We start from the raw sequence: 13,246 nt of genomic DNA, 5'->3' as shown, positions 1-13,246 counted from the left end.
TTCCGATGACGTCGTCAAATTTCTGAAAGAGGTAAGTAAACAATTAATTAACAGAGCAAAAAAATGTTGTTGCCTATTTGCCTATTATTGATTATGAGTGCCTTTTTGCATTTTTTTTTTACCTAAATATTTTACTGTTTTTCTGTCTATTTTGTTTTAAAGTCTGAATTTTCTATATCCCTAAGTACATTTTTCTTGCAAAGGTCACATTTAATATTTACGGTACCATAAAGTACTTGTTAAGATAAGACTGATTTATACCCTTTAAGAAAATAAAAGATAACACTGATTTTGGCAGATGATACACTCTTCAGTTCCTACAGGGTCTTTTATGAACAAGCAATAGCTTTACAACTTCCGTCTCAGTGCCAATAAAATGAGTGATCAAAACGAATAGGGGTGGGTGGGCGGGGCCACTTCTGACCGTTTTAAATTTTAGATTCTACCGTTTTTCAAAATAGAAGTCAATCAAAATTTTACACTAAATAAAATAAGTCAGTGAAATGGAAAAAGTGGCCCTGCCCACCCATCCCTTCTTCATTTCAGTGACTACTCTTGATATTGTTCAGTCTTATCTTAGCAAATCTTAGCCCCGCCCACCCACCTCTATTTTCTTAGAGGGGTAGGTATGTCATTTGCCAAAATCAGTCTTATCTTAACAAATACTAGCCCCACCCACCTGCCCTCTGGTTTCTTAAAGAACATTACATTTGCCAAAATCAATCTTATCTTAACAAGTACTAGCCCCAACCACTCGCTTTCTATTTTTTGAAGGGTATGTCATTTGCCAAAATCTGTTTTATCTTAACAAATACTAGCCCCACTCACCCGCCCTGTATTCTCTTAAAGGGTATGTTATTCGCCAAAATCAGTCATATATTAGCAAGTATTACGAGTACGAGCGCGAACTCGGTGTCGGTGTCGGTGTCGGTGTCGGTGTAACGCCGCGCTATAGAAAGAGAGAGAGAAATAAACTATTTAAAAAAATGCGTTCGTTTGACTGTTCTAACGACTGAATTAGGTACAACAATTGATGCCGTTTTCACACGCTTTATTACTCATGTAAGAACTGATATTTATATCACTCATTTTAGTCCACTAATAACTGTATTAAATAATAGGGATAAAGATACCGAAGGCGATAACACTATGATTGGACAGTAATTTGTATTTTAAATCGAATAAGTTATAAATACTGCATTTGTAAATATTTACTTGTTACTTTAGTTGGTAAATTACACATTGTACTATATTTTTTTTTAATGCAATATTATTATGATATTTATATAGGTATGATAAATAAATAAAAAAAGTATATTTTATAATAAACAACAATTGACAATACATGGATAGTTACTTTAATTAACCCAATCATCACATTAAACATCATTTTTCAAAAAATACAAATGCGACATATTTTTGTTTTTTATTATTTTTTAAGAGAAAATACGTGTTTAATTTATATAAATTGACAACGCAAAGTTAAAACTTCATCCGTGCGTCCCTGGGTCGACGCACTATTTTTTTTTTATTAAATATATATCATTTGCCAAAATCAGTCTTATCTTAACAAGTACTAGCCCCACCCATTCGCTTTCTATTTGTTGAAGGGTAGGTCATTCGCCAAAATCGGTCTTATCTTAACAAATACTAGCCCCACTCACCCGCCCTATATTCTCTTAAAGGGTATGTTATTCGCCAAAATCTGTCTTATATTAGCAAGTATTACGGGTACGAGCTCGAACTCGGTGTCGGTGTCGGCGTCGGTGTAAATGTGTTCGTTTGACTGTTCCAACGACTAAATTAGGTACAACAATTGATGCCGTTTTCACAAGCTTTATTACTCATGTAAGAACTGATATTTATATCACTCATCTTAGTCCACTAATAACTGTATTAAATGATAGGGATAAAGATATTAAATTTTGCCTTTTTTTTTCTTAATATATATAGCCATCTTCTCACAACAAGAAACTTAGAACATGGTTAAAATGGTACATTTTTGCAAAGGAATGTGGATTTTACAATTATCAATCGGAGCCTAATTGGAAAATCGATATTTCCTTGTACAAATTATCCATTTTAACATATTTTAAGTTTCAAGTACTAAAAAGAAATCTACACATATTAAAATAAAAAAGCAAAATGTAAGCCCGCCCACCCGCCCTATCTCAGTTCTGATGATTTTTTTTATTCGCCGTGAACCAAGGGGGCGGGGCTTAACTGCAAAGTACTTATTTCATTACAAGAAATTAAAATCATGTTTTTGAATATCGCATTGTTCAAAGAATACTATGTACATTAAAAAAAATGCAAAATATAAATAAGACTTGCCAAGATAAGACTGATTTTGGTAAATTATATACCATCTACCCTTCATTTTCTTAGAGGGTTTCTTATTTGCCAATATCAGTCTTATCTTAGCAAGTATTGGCCCCGCCCACCCACCCTTTGTTTTTTTCGAGGGTATGCAATTTGGCAATGTCAGTTTTATCTCAGCAAATACTAGCCCCGCCCACCCACCCTCTCTTCTCTTAAAGGGTATCTCATTTGCCAAAATCACACTTATTTTGCCAGCTACTAGGTCCGCCCACCCACCCTATCTTTTCTTAACGAATATGTCATTTGCCAAAATCGGTCCTATTTTATCAGCTACTAACACCGCCCCTCCCCGCCGTAAAAAATAAAATTCTCTCGACAAGATCTTCAAAAATATAGCGTGTTTTTGGCCCCAGGTCAGTATTCATGAAATATTCGGTATAATTTTTTTTTTAATCCAAAAAATTGAGATATTTCTCATTGACCGATTCTGACAGTGGACAAAAATACTCTTTCGGAAATTCTTAAAGGAGCTCGAAAATAAGTAAAAAATTTCATACAGGGGGTTTCGAAAAAAGTCCCTAAATAATTCTAAAATCTAGATGTCAACGAGCAGATTCGAAAAACAGAGCGTTTTCGGGCTCTCAACCAAAATATGTAAATATTTACTTGTTACTTTAGTTGGTAAATTACACATTGTACTATACTTTTTTTTAATCCATTATTATTATAATAATTAATTATGATATTTCTACAGGTTTGATAAATAAATAAAAAAGTATATTTTATAATAAACAACGATTGATTAACCAATTAACCCAAGCATATCACTAATCACGATTTTGTCAAAAAATACAAACGCAACATATTTTTTAAGAGAAAATTAACGACTTCACCACCTATACGTGTTTAATTTATATACATTGTTAAAACTTCATCCGTGCATCCCTGGGTCGACGCACTCTTTTTTTTCTTAAATATATATCATTTGCCAAAATTAGTCTTGTCTTAACAAGTACTAACACCACCCACCCACCCGTTATTTTCTTAGAGGGTATATCATTTGCCAAAATCAGTCGTATCGTAGGAAGTACTAGCCCCGCCCACTCACTGTCTGTTTTCTTGGAGGGTATATCAAAATTGATTAAATTAATAAACTATATTCACGCATTCATTATATCACCAATTTTGTCACCGCAAAATTTTGAGCGGATGCATCAATGTTTTGGAGCGAATAGGCAAAGATATTTTGATTAAAAATTTGTTATGACTATCATAACTTCAAAACATCTGCAAGATTTCAAACCATCAAATTGCAAAATGTGATTTTAGATTTTTTTTTCCAAAAATCTGGAAATTTGGTTAGCGTTTTACCATCTAAATGATATTCATAATACACATATAAAATTTGACAACAATCGGTGCAGTAGTTTCGGAGATTATCTGTCTAATAAAAATCCGAACAGACGGCAGACAGGCGGACAGACAGACAGACGACGGAAAATAAAAGGTCGCGAAAACGTAAAAGTAAAGAGTCGGTCGACGGACTCGATTATAAAAAGATGGATTTCGAGGTAATAAACTAAACACCTAAATACTTTTCACTAGTAGACAACCATTGAAATATGGTGTACTGATGAGACCTAAGGAAGTTAATAATATTTTATATTGCATATTCTTTCATATTGTTTATAAATGTATCCTTTTGTTCTTGAACTATATGGTGTAGGAACTCTTCCGAATAGTTTACCTGCGGACAAAGTATTTACTATATAAGTTATGAAAAAAAAGTCCAAAAAGATTAATTCCGACACTATAAATAATATTTTAGAACTCAGAGACAGCAAACTCAGTACACAATTACCAGAGATACTAAAACTAAAGAACTTAAAAATAAAATAGAAACAAACAAATTTGGTTTTCTTTATGACAAGAGAGTTAGTTATTCTAGAAAACAATACAATATCGTTTTATACCTTAATTCTTATCGTTGTTAATTTTTGTAGCCCGAATTGAATTTTATATTTCTTAAAAACAGGACAGAATCCCTAAAATTTGGATTTTTTAAAAAGGTGCCTCAAAACCACTTTTTTGTTTATCGTTTCACAGCAGCCTCCAATACAATCGAAAATTATCTGCCTATAAAATATCCAACTTACACCCGATGGAAACGAATGACTGATATTTTCGTATTCTATAAACTGTGAAAAACCACGAAATTGCATATTCATCAATATGACACGCTCAGATGCTGCGGGAAGTAAAAGCATATCACACTCGTGTCCGATTACTTAGAAAAAGATTGAAATGACGTCACTAATGTTTTGGAAAGGAAAAAGAGATATTTTTTACAGCACAGTTAAAATTCCATGCTTTTAAATTCCAAATGAAATTAGATGTTTGTCAAAATTTTCATGAATCTTTCACATATAGACAATCCGACGGATAGAAACGGGAAATACGCATTTTCGCATTTTACGTGCTGCGAAACGCAACAAATATGACATTAGACATTTATTAAAACGATGCTACTGCAATAATTCCCCTTGCTGTCGTTTGGTCAATAAAAATAAAATATTATATCAAGTTACTAAAACATGACTACACCGATATCATAACTGTCGGCATCAAGTCAAAAATAAAGTTGGATTGATTAACCGTATCATTTTGTAATTTTTAAATTATTCATCTTCAAACTTTCTGAAGAGTCGTATCATAGAGGCCTTATTTGTTTGATTCGTTTCTTTTCTCACAGTTAGATGCCTCTTGGGCAAAAAGATGTTTATCGTGCCGACTAATAAAGCAATCAAAGCCGGTAAGAGTCTCATCAGCATTCACGTATAGGTTTAGAAATTTCTATATTATACCATTTTTAGAAATGCCATTCAAAAATGAGTCATAAAGTATGATACCGTTTCGCATATTGAATGGAGTCAAGTCTGGGATATGTTAACCCGTTTGTCCACCCGCAGCGACGTGATGTAATTTTGGCGCCATTTGTAAATTATTACCGCAGAGAAGCGATTGTTTGTGACCCTCCTCTGTTGCTGAACAGCAATTAGAGAAGTCGACCGAATAATTACTATTCTATACTCAACTCCCACTCAACGAATTCAAATCGAACATCCCAGATTAGGAACTTTCTAAACTGTCCGTGAAATAATTGCAAATAGCGCACTTTTACGCAATTATCCGACGAAGGGGCTCAATTAATCACCCGACGGAGAATCTTGGCGGCCCGATAGCATCGTTTCTATTTTTCGGCATACACATAATTATCCAGAAAGCTGAATCCACTCTGTATTCGTGGAGTGTAATGTAGTTTAAGAGGCTAGTCACGGATCCTTCTCGATTCATATTTTGGAAAAGTGAATGAAAGGAGTATTGTATAAATAACTCAAGAGAACTTGCCGGTACCTGAGACTTGAGACTTCTTCCTTTCCCCTCGCGGAGACGTGGTTTATGGTCGCGGGTCGCAGCCATCAAGATAGGCACTGCGTTGTTTCCCGTGTCCAAGCTATTTGTCCGATCTTACCTTCCGCCACGGCCTTTCTTCTACACCTGCACTACCGGTGTGAATAATTCTTAACTGGCCTCTACGACTCTCACCCGAAAATTAACACAAATTCAACACTATACCATTAAAACACCCACACAACACTAAAATCGAGAGGTTTTTTGACAAAAGACATTGATTGTGCTCCAAAGACAAAGAAAGTTCGCAATTTTCACTTATTTACTAGCTAATCTTTAGCCAAACTCAATAATAACGATATAAAATTAGTAGTTATATAGTGGGGGTTCTGCCCGACTGACTCACACTTAATTGAATAAATGGGTGGTCTTCGAAAAATAATTTTCCCAAATTCGTGTCACTCTCGTACCCTGAAGCAGCTACGTATCATGAAAATGTACACAGTTTCAGCGGAAACATAAAATTTACTTTAAATAAGACACGTCGTATTATAATAAACTGTAAATGTCCATCGTTTGGAATATAAAATTTCATTCACACTATTCGGTCACTCTTTTCATTAAAATGAATGCCGCCTGTTTTCTTTTCGACTTCAAAGGATTTTCAACTCTATCAACATTGATGATAATAATTTACATTGGATTGTACAAATATCAAAATTATGAAAATAAAATTATATAAAGGTTATGTTTCGAGGTCCACCCATTTAATCACTTTTTATCACATAAACGACTGTACTTCTAACATGACGTCATCAAGTTTTTGGTGGGGACGAACGAACAAATTTTGGTTAATGATAAACCATCTACACAACACTTTTGAAATAAAGGAAATTTGATTTTACGATTATTTTTTTGTGATAACCTCTGTAAAGTAAAAACCAGTGGACTAAAAAAAAGCTCACGGCCTCTGTTTATTTTTATACTTCGAAATTCGACTATAAAAATTTGGTTGATTTTGTCTCAAGACAGAGGAGAAACCGTTTTTCCCAAAAATAATAATTTTACCTAATAATAACAGTACTCTAGTTCCAAATTTTCGGAAAAATGGAATGAACCGTTCCTGATTTAATCATTAAAATACTCTGACACATTGACTAATTTTTTTGACCCACCCTGAATAAGTAATTCTAAAAAGTGTTGTTATAAAATTTTGATTTTTTTCAAAAAATATATCTTATTTTATAATATTAAAAACAAATTTACTACTGTAAATTTTGGAGATGACGTCATCCCATTGGTGGTGGGGATGATCAGCCAAACTTAGATTAGCGCTTTACCATCTACATGATAGTCCTAACATACATAAAAAATTTGACAACAAACAGTCCGGTAGTTTCAGAAATTATCTGTCTAATAAAAATCGACACAGACGGACGCACAGACAGACACACGGAAACAAGCAACGATTCATCGGATAGACCCTATTACAATACAATAAATTATTGCGCACAAGTACAATTACTTAAATAAAGATTTGTTTTAATTTTTACTTCCCGAACGTAAGCTAACGAAGTATAGTAATCGACGTTTCATGACCCCTAGAGTACGAAAAAAGTAGTCTCTCGATTCCGTCTGACTGTCTGGCTGGTGTCTGCCGAAACTACTGGATCGATTGTTTTCAAATTTTGTATACATGTTAGAAATATCATGCAGATGCTTAAATCCTAACCAAAATGATCTTAATGTTAATAAAAAATATCCTCCTATACTTGTAGTATACGAACCAGCTCACAGTTTTTTCTTTTAGCTAAGAAAGACTGAGAAGCTAAGGAGATTTCTCTAAAAAATTAGAGGGCGGGTGGGCGGGCTTAGTACCTGTTAAGATAAAACTGATTTTCGCAAATGACACACCCACTAAGAAAATGAAGGGTAGAGAGTATATCGTTTGACAAAATCATTCTTATCTTCGCAAGTATTGGCCCCACCCTTTATTTTCTTCGAAGGTGTGCCATTTGACAATATCGATTTTATCTTAGCAAGTACTAGCCCCGCCCACCCGCCCTTTATTTTCTTATAGGGTTAGTACCTGATAAGACAAGACTGATTTTGGCTAATGAGATCCCTCGCTGTCGGAAACGTGACGACGGCATGCCTATTATGCTTTTTTTTTTAAATTTAATTTTAAAATAAATTTGGGGATTCATTAAATTTTTTGAGTCACCCTGTATATCCAAATCCAAAAAATATGATTGGAATGATAAATTACATCATATTTTGTACATTTTAGATAGGATTATCCGGCAAAATTTTGAACTGACGTCATCAATTTTTTGGAGAGGATAAGCAAATATATTTTTACTAAAAATTTATTATGCTCCTTATAACCTTAAAACATTTGCAAGAATTCAAAGCTTCGGTTCTGTAGTTCCTGATTAAATCAATAAAATAAATTTACCCATTCATTAACTTTTTGAGTCACCCTGTATATGCAAATCCAAAAAATATGAATGGAATGATAAATTACAAGAAGATACTCATCATATTTTGTACATTTTAGATAGGATTTATTCAGCAAAATTTTGGAGTGGCGTCATCCATTTTTAGGGAGGATGAGCAAATATATTTTGATCAAAAATTTGCCATGCTTATCATAAATTTAAAACATTTCCAAGATTTCAAAGCATTCGGTTTTGTAGTTCCTGATTAAATCAATAAAATAAATTCACGCATTCATCTTTTTTTTTGGGTCACCCTGTAAATACATATCCAAAAAATATGAATGTAATGAATGATAAATGACAAAAAGAGACTCATCATATTTTATACATTTTAGATAGGATTATTCGGCAAATTTTTGAGGTGACGTCATCAATTTTTTGGAGGGGATAAGCAAATATATTTTGACTAAAAATTTATAATGCTCTTTATAAGCTTAAAACATTTGCAAAATCTCAAAGCGTTCGGTTCTGTAGTTGCTGATTAAATCAATAAAATAAATTCACGCATTCATTAATTTTTTTGGGTCGCCCTGTATATGCATATCAAAAAGATATGCATGGACTGATAAATCACAAGAAGAGACTCATCATATTTTGTACATTTTAGATAGGATTTATTCAGCAAAATTTTGGGGTGACGTCATTAATTTTTTGGAGGGGATAACTAAATATATTGTGATTAAAATTATATCATGCTTATCATAACTGTAAACCATCTGCAAGATTTCAAAGCATTCGGTTTTGTAGATTCCAAATTAAATGTCAAAATGTTGTTTCCAAATTTTGATTTTTTTTCCGAAAATCTGGACGTTTCGGGCAAAATCTCAATTCGGAGTCATAAACTACATGTGTAAGACTATGCTATTTGATACAATTTTAAACCCAATTATTATGTACAGTTTTGAAGTGACATCATCACATTAGTGGTGGGGATGATTAGACAAATTTTGGTTAGCGTTTTACCATTTACCTGATATACCTAATATAAATACAAAATTTGACAACAATCGGCCCAGTACTTTCGGAGATTATCGGTCTAATAAAAATCCGGGACGGCAGACAGACGGACAGACGGACAGACAGACAGACGGATAGAGGTCATGAAAGATCGAGAAAATGTAAAAGTAGAGAGTCGGCCGACGGACTCGATTACAATACTTCTTTTTCTTACGCTCGGGAAGTAAAAAGAGGGTGGGTGGGCGGGGCTAGTAACCGCTAAGATAAAACTGATATTAGCAAATGACCCACTCTCTAAGAAAATGAAGGGCGAGTGGAGGGTGCTGGTATTTATGAAATAAGACTGATTTTGACAAATGACATACACTCTAAGAAAACGAAATGTAGAAGGTATATCATTTGGCTCCGCCCACCCACCCTTTATTTTCTTCGAAAATATGTAATTTGTCAAAATCGGACTTATTTTGGCAAGCACTAGTACCACCCTCCCGCCCTTTATTTTCTTAGAGACTGATAAGACTGATTTTGGCTAATGGAAGAAAATAGAGGGTGGGTGGGCGGGTTTAGTACCTGCTAAAATGAGATCGATTTTGGCAAATGATATATCCGCTAAGAAAATAGAGGGCTGGTGGGTGGGCCTAGTACCTCCTAAGATAAGAGCGATTTTGGCAAATTGTGCTCCCCCACCAAAATGATACACCATGGGTACCTAAAAGTTTCCCAAATGATAATGAATGTGTTGTTTACTTGTTAAACGTAGCAAAACAACCAATTTTAAAATCATTACAACTGTATAACAATTTTTTTTACTATTTTTCCCAAACTCACCAGATAATCCGCCTTTTTGCAGACACCCGGTATAATTATGATAAAATAAGAATTATAGTATTCAGAACATTTTGTTCGATTGTGGTTTCATTAATAATTTTAGTCCTCTGCTTTGAGAAGACAAACTCATTCAAATCAAAGTAATTTCTACGTGACATTCTTTCGATGTATAAAGATTATAAACACTTGGGCTTCAGATTGGTATATTACCTAGCGCTGAAGGACATTTTAGCCCGTTACTTAGGGCTTTAAATATATTTTACCTTGTCCGTACGGCGCAAGGGTTGCGGGGGTGTTATTTATGCCACTGGTTATCACAAAACGAAAATCGTAAAATCAAATTTTTAAATAAATTTCTACGGGGTATTCTTTCGAAATATAGACATAAACAATCAACGTTAAGCATGTGTACTGATAATAATACACTCTTTTCCATTGGTTATTTGTTTTGAATATATTTAATATATAAGGGTTATCAGAAAACATTTTTTTTTAATAATTTTTCAAAGAAGCGGAATTTGTTGGACTGTACTTTAAGAGCGAAGTTCGGTAAAAGTAACCTTGGACCAATTTTTTTAAGACGACGTGATCATCATCTTTCTCAAATGGATAGATAAATAGAATTTAATTATGTTACTCTCAAGAATTGTCACATGAGCAATTATTTTTGCATTTTGGGTTGAGTTCCCACTTGGATGGGAAAAATGAGTTAAATAACTGAAAGCAGTACTGGAACATCATCCGGATAAGAGAATCAAAAATAAGTCATTGGAACTTGAAAAGAAAACATTTAGAAAAGCCTCAAGTGCCATAAAGATCATGAATAATCACCACAAAAACCACAGGCCTGCCAAGGACAATGGTCAGGTTGCAACATCCAAGAAATCATTATTCCTGAATTATGATTCCACCGACTTTCCAATTTAGGCAAAACAAATTTGGTAAACGAATCGATTATGATGAAAATGGGGTTATAATTCACGTTGGTACCTTCTAGAGGACTTGCACTTTTTTGCACGTTTACTTGTTTCACGATTTGTTAAAGTACAATGTCTACAACATAAGACGCACATTTTGTACCGTTTTTCCCATCTCTGGAATGTAAAAGTCTTGTTTTAATGATCCTTCAGTCTTTATTAGGAACACGGGCACAACAATTGTTTAATTACCGTTTTTTCCTGATCCTCTTCTTCGGTCTTCTGTATTGGTTGCTATATATCAACATTTGTCTACAGTACGCATGCGCACAGTACAGCACCACACTCTTCGTTAGATGCGTCCCCAAAAATTAAATTAATACAGAGGTTTGAAAAGATAATGTGAAAATCACGAAATTTTGCAAGTCCATCTGTTCGGTAAACGGATTATACTAAGTTGGTTTGTCACTAATAAAAAAACTAATTTAAAGTTATTTCAGCTACGTATGGGACGTCGTATGGTGGATCTATGGTTTAGTTAACTTCTGCGGCAAAAATATTATTTCCTTCCTAACGATCCTAATTGGGATCATTACTCCAAAACGTTCGTTCCGGTAAATCATGACTAGTTAGTCGAAAAAGGTTCTTTATAGAGTCTACATGACAACATGAGCGGGAGCAGTAGCCACAGAATCTTTGTGCTTGTTAGTTGTCGTAAGTTTGAGATGACACGATAAAAATGTCCCATCCTCGACCACGACCATAATTTGTCGTACATCAACTTCATATAACTATTCTCTCACACTCCGAGTACGTACCCAGATAAAAATAGTGGTTTCATTCATAAAATTAAATTATATTTTTATGTGCGTGTACGTTTTTATACCGCGTCGTTGATTTACGAGCAGCTGGCGAATTCTCTTAGGATGTGTGCTCTGCTCATTTTTGCTTATCGTACCTACTTCCACTTAAATATCAATTGAAGAACGAGGTGTCGTGATGTGTCGGACGATAAAAACTAATGAAGCTATAATAAGTTGTACTGGTAGTGTGATAGTAATCATAGTGGATCCGATCAAGCGTAGCAGGAATGCCTGTCCGTGAGTACTGATCAGAGCGTACGGTTGCCTGGAACAGTACCGTGATGGTACTCGTACATGCACCTTACACTCGCGTGACACCTAATGACTAAATATAGACGTTTACTTCGTATACGCTTTATATTATTTTAAATTCATCTCCATTGTTGTGGTTAACCATTACTTTAATCAAAAACCAAATAAAATTCCGTAAATTCAACCGCAAAAATTTGCGTTTTGGACTCAAAGTCACTCAACGCGACGCCCAAGGTCAAAATTGTTTCCGTTGAGGAAAAGTAGTCTGTTATAAGACAGCTCCCAACTTTTTTCATGCTATACTACTAATAACATACACATTATATACCGTAATTTTATTGGAACGGCAATAAATGTACAGTTGAATGTTTTTGTCGAAGCTATAACACAACCTAGTCGCCCATTTTATGTTCATTTTAATTATAAGTGTTTTTTTTTATACCTTTGCCATGACGTGGAAATCACTTCCTATGAAAAATTTGTCTTGAATTTTACAAACTTTACAAAACAAATGTTCTTAAAATTTATGCGAGTTTACGCTAGACATCGTTTTTGGGATAACACCGTGTGTGTTGAAGAGACAAAAGGATTGAAATTTCGTTTTCTTTTAACGCAAATGCCAACGAAGCATGTTATCCGAACGTGCTAATAGAAAAATTTTTTCGAATATAAACATAAACAGTCGAAATTACGCATTTCCCTACTGAGAAAACATGTTTCCCTTTGGTTATCAGCTTTAAAATATATCTCATATTGTTCGCACTTTTACTGTGACTATAGAGGTTATCACAAAACAAAAATGGCAAAATCAAATTTTATAATTTTTCAAATGAGCAGGATTCGTTGGCTATACTTCAAGTGCGAGGGAAATTCTGTCGAAATAACTTTCGAACAATTTATTTCTTATTAAATACACTCAACAGTGTATTATATTTTGCCTTTTTTTTAATATATGTAGACTTCTTTTCACAACATGAAACGTAGTGTAGGAAATATGGATTTTGCACTTAGGCTCCGCCCTTCGGTCTGACAACGAATGAAAAATTCATATTAGTTGAGATCGAGACGGATGGGTGGAGCTTCTCTTTTGGCTTACTTTTATAATCAATACATTTAGTTTTCTTTGCATAACACGATTACTTAAGGACATATTTCATATGGTAATTTCTCGTAGAAGAATAAGGATTTTGCACTT

This window comes from Zophobas morio, unplaced genomic scaffold, assembly GCF_036711695.1.
Source record: "Zophobas morio isolate AGI-343-1 ecotype UQ-CSIRO unplaced genomic scaffold, CSIRO_AGI_Zmor_V1 ptg000044l, whole genome shotgun sequence".
Taxonomy (NCBI): domain Eukaryota; kingdom Metazoa; phylum Arthropoda; class Insecta; order Coleoptera; family Tenebrionidae; genus Zophobas; species Zophobas morio.
This window is presented reverse-complemented; position numbering follows the sequence as displayed.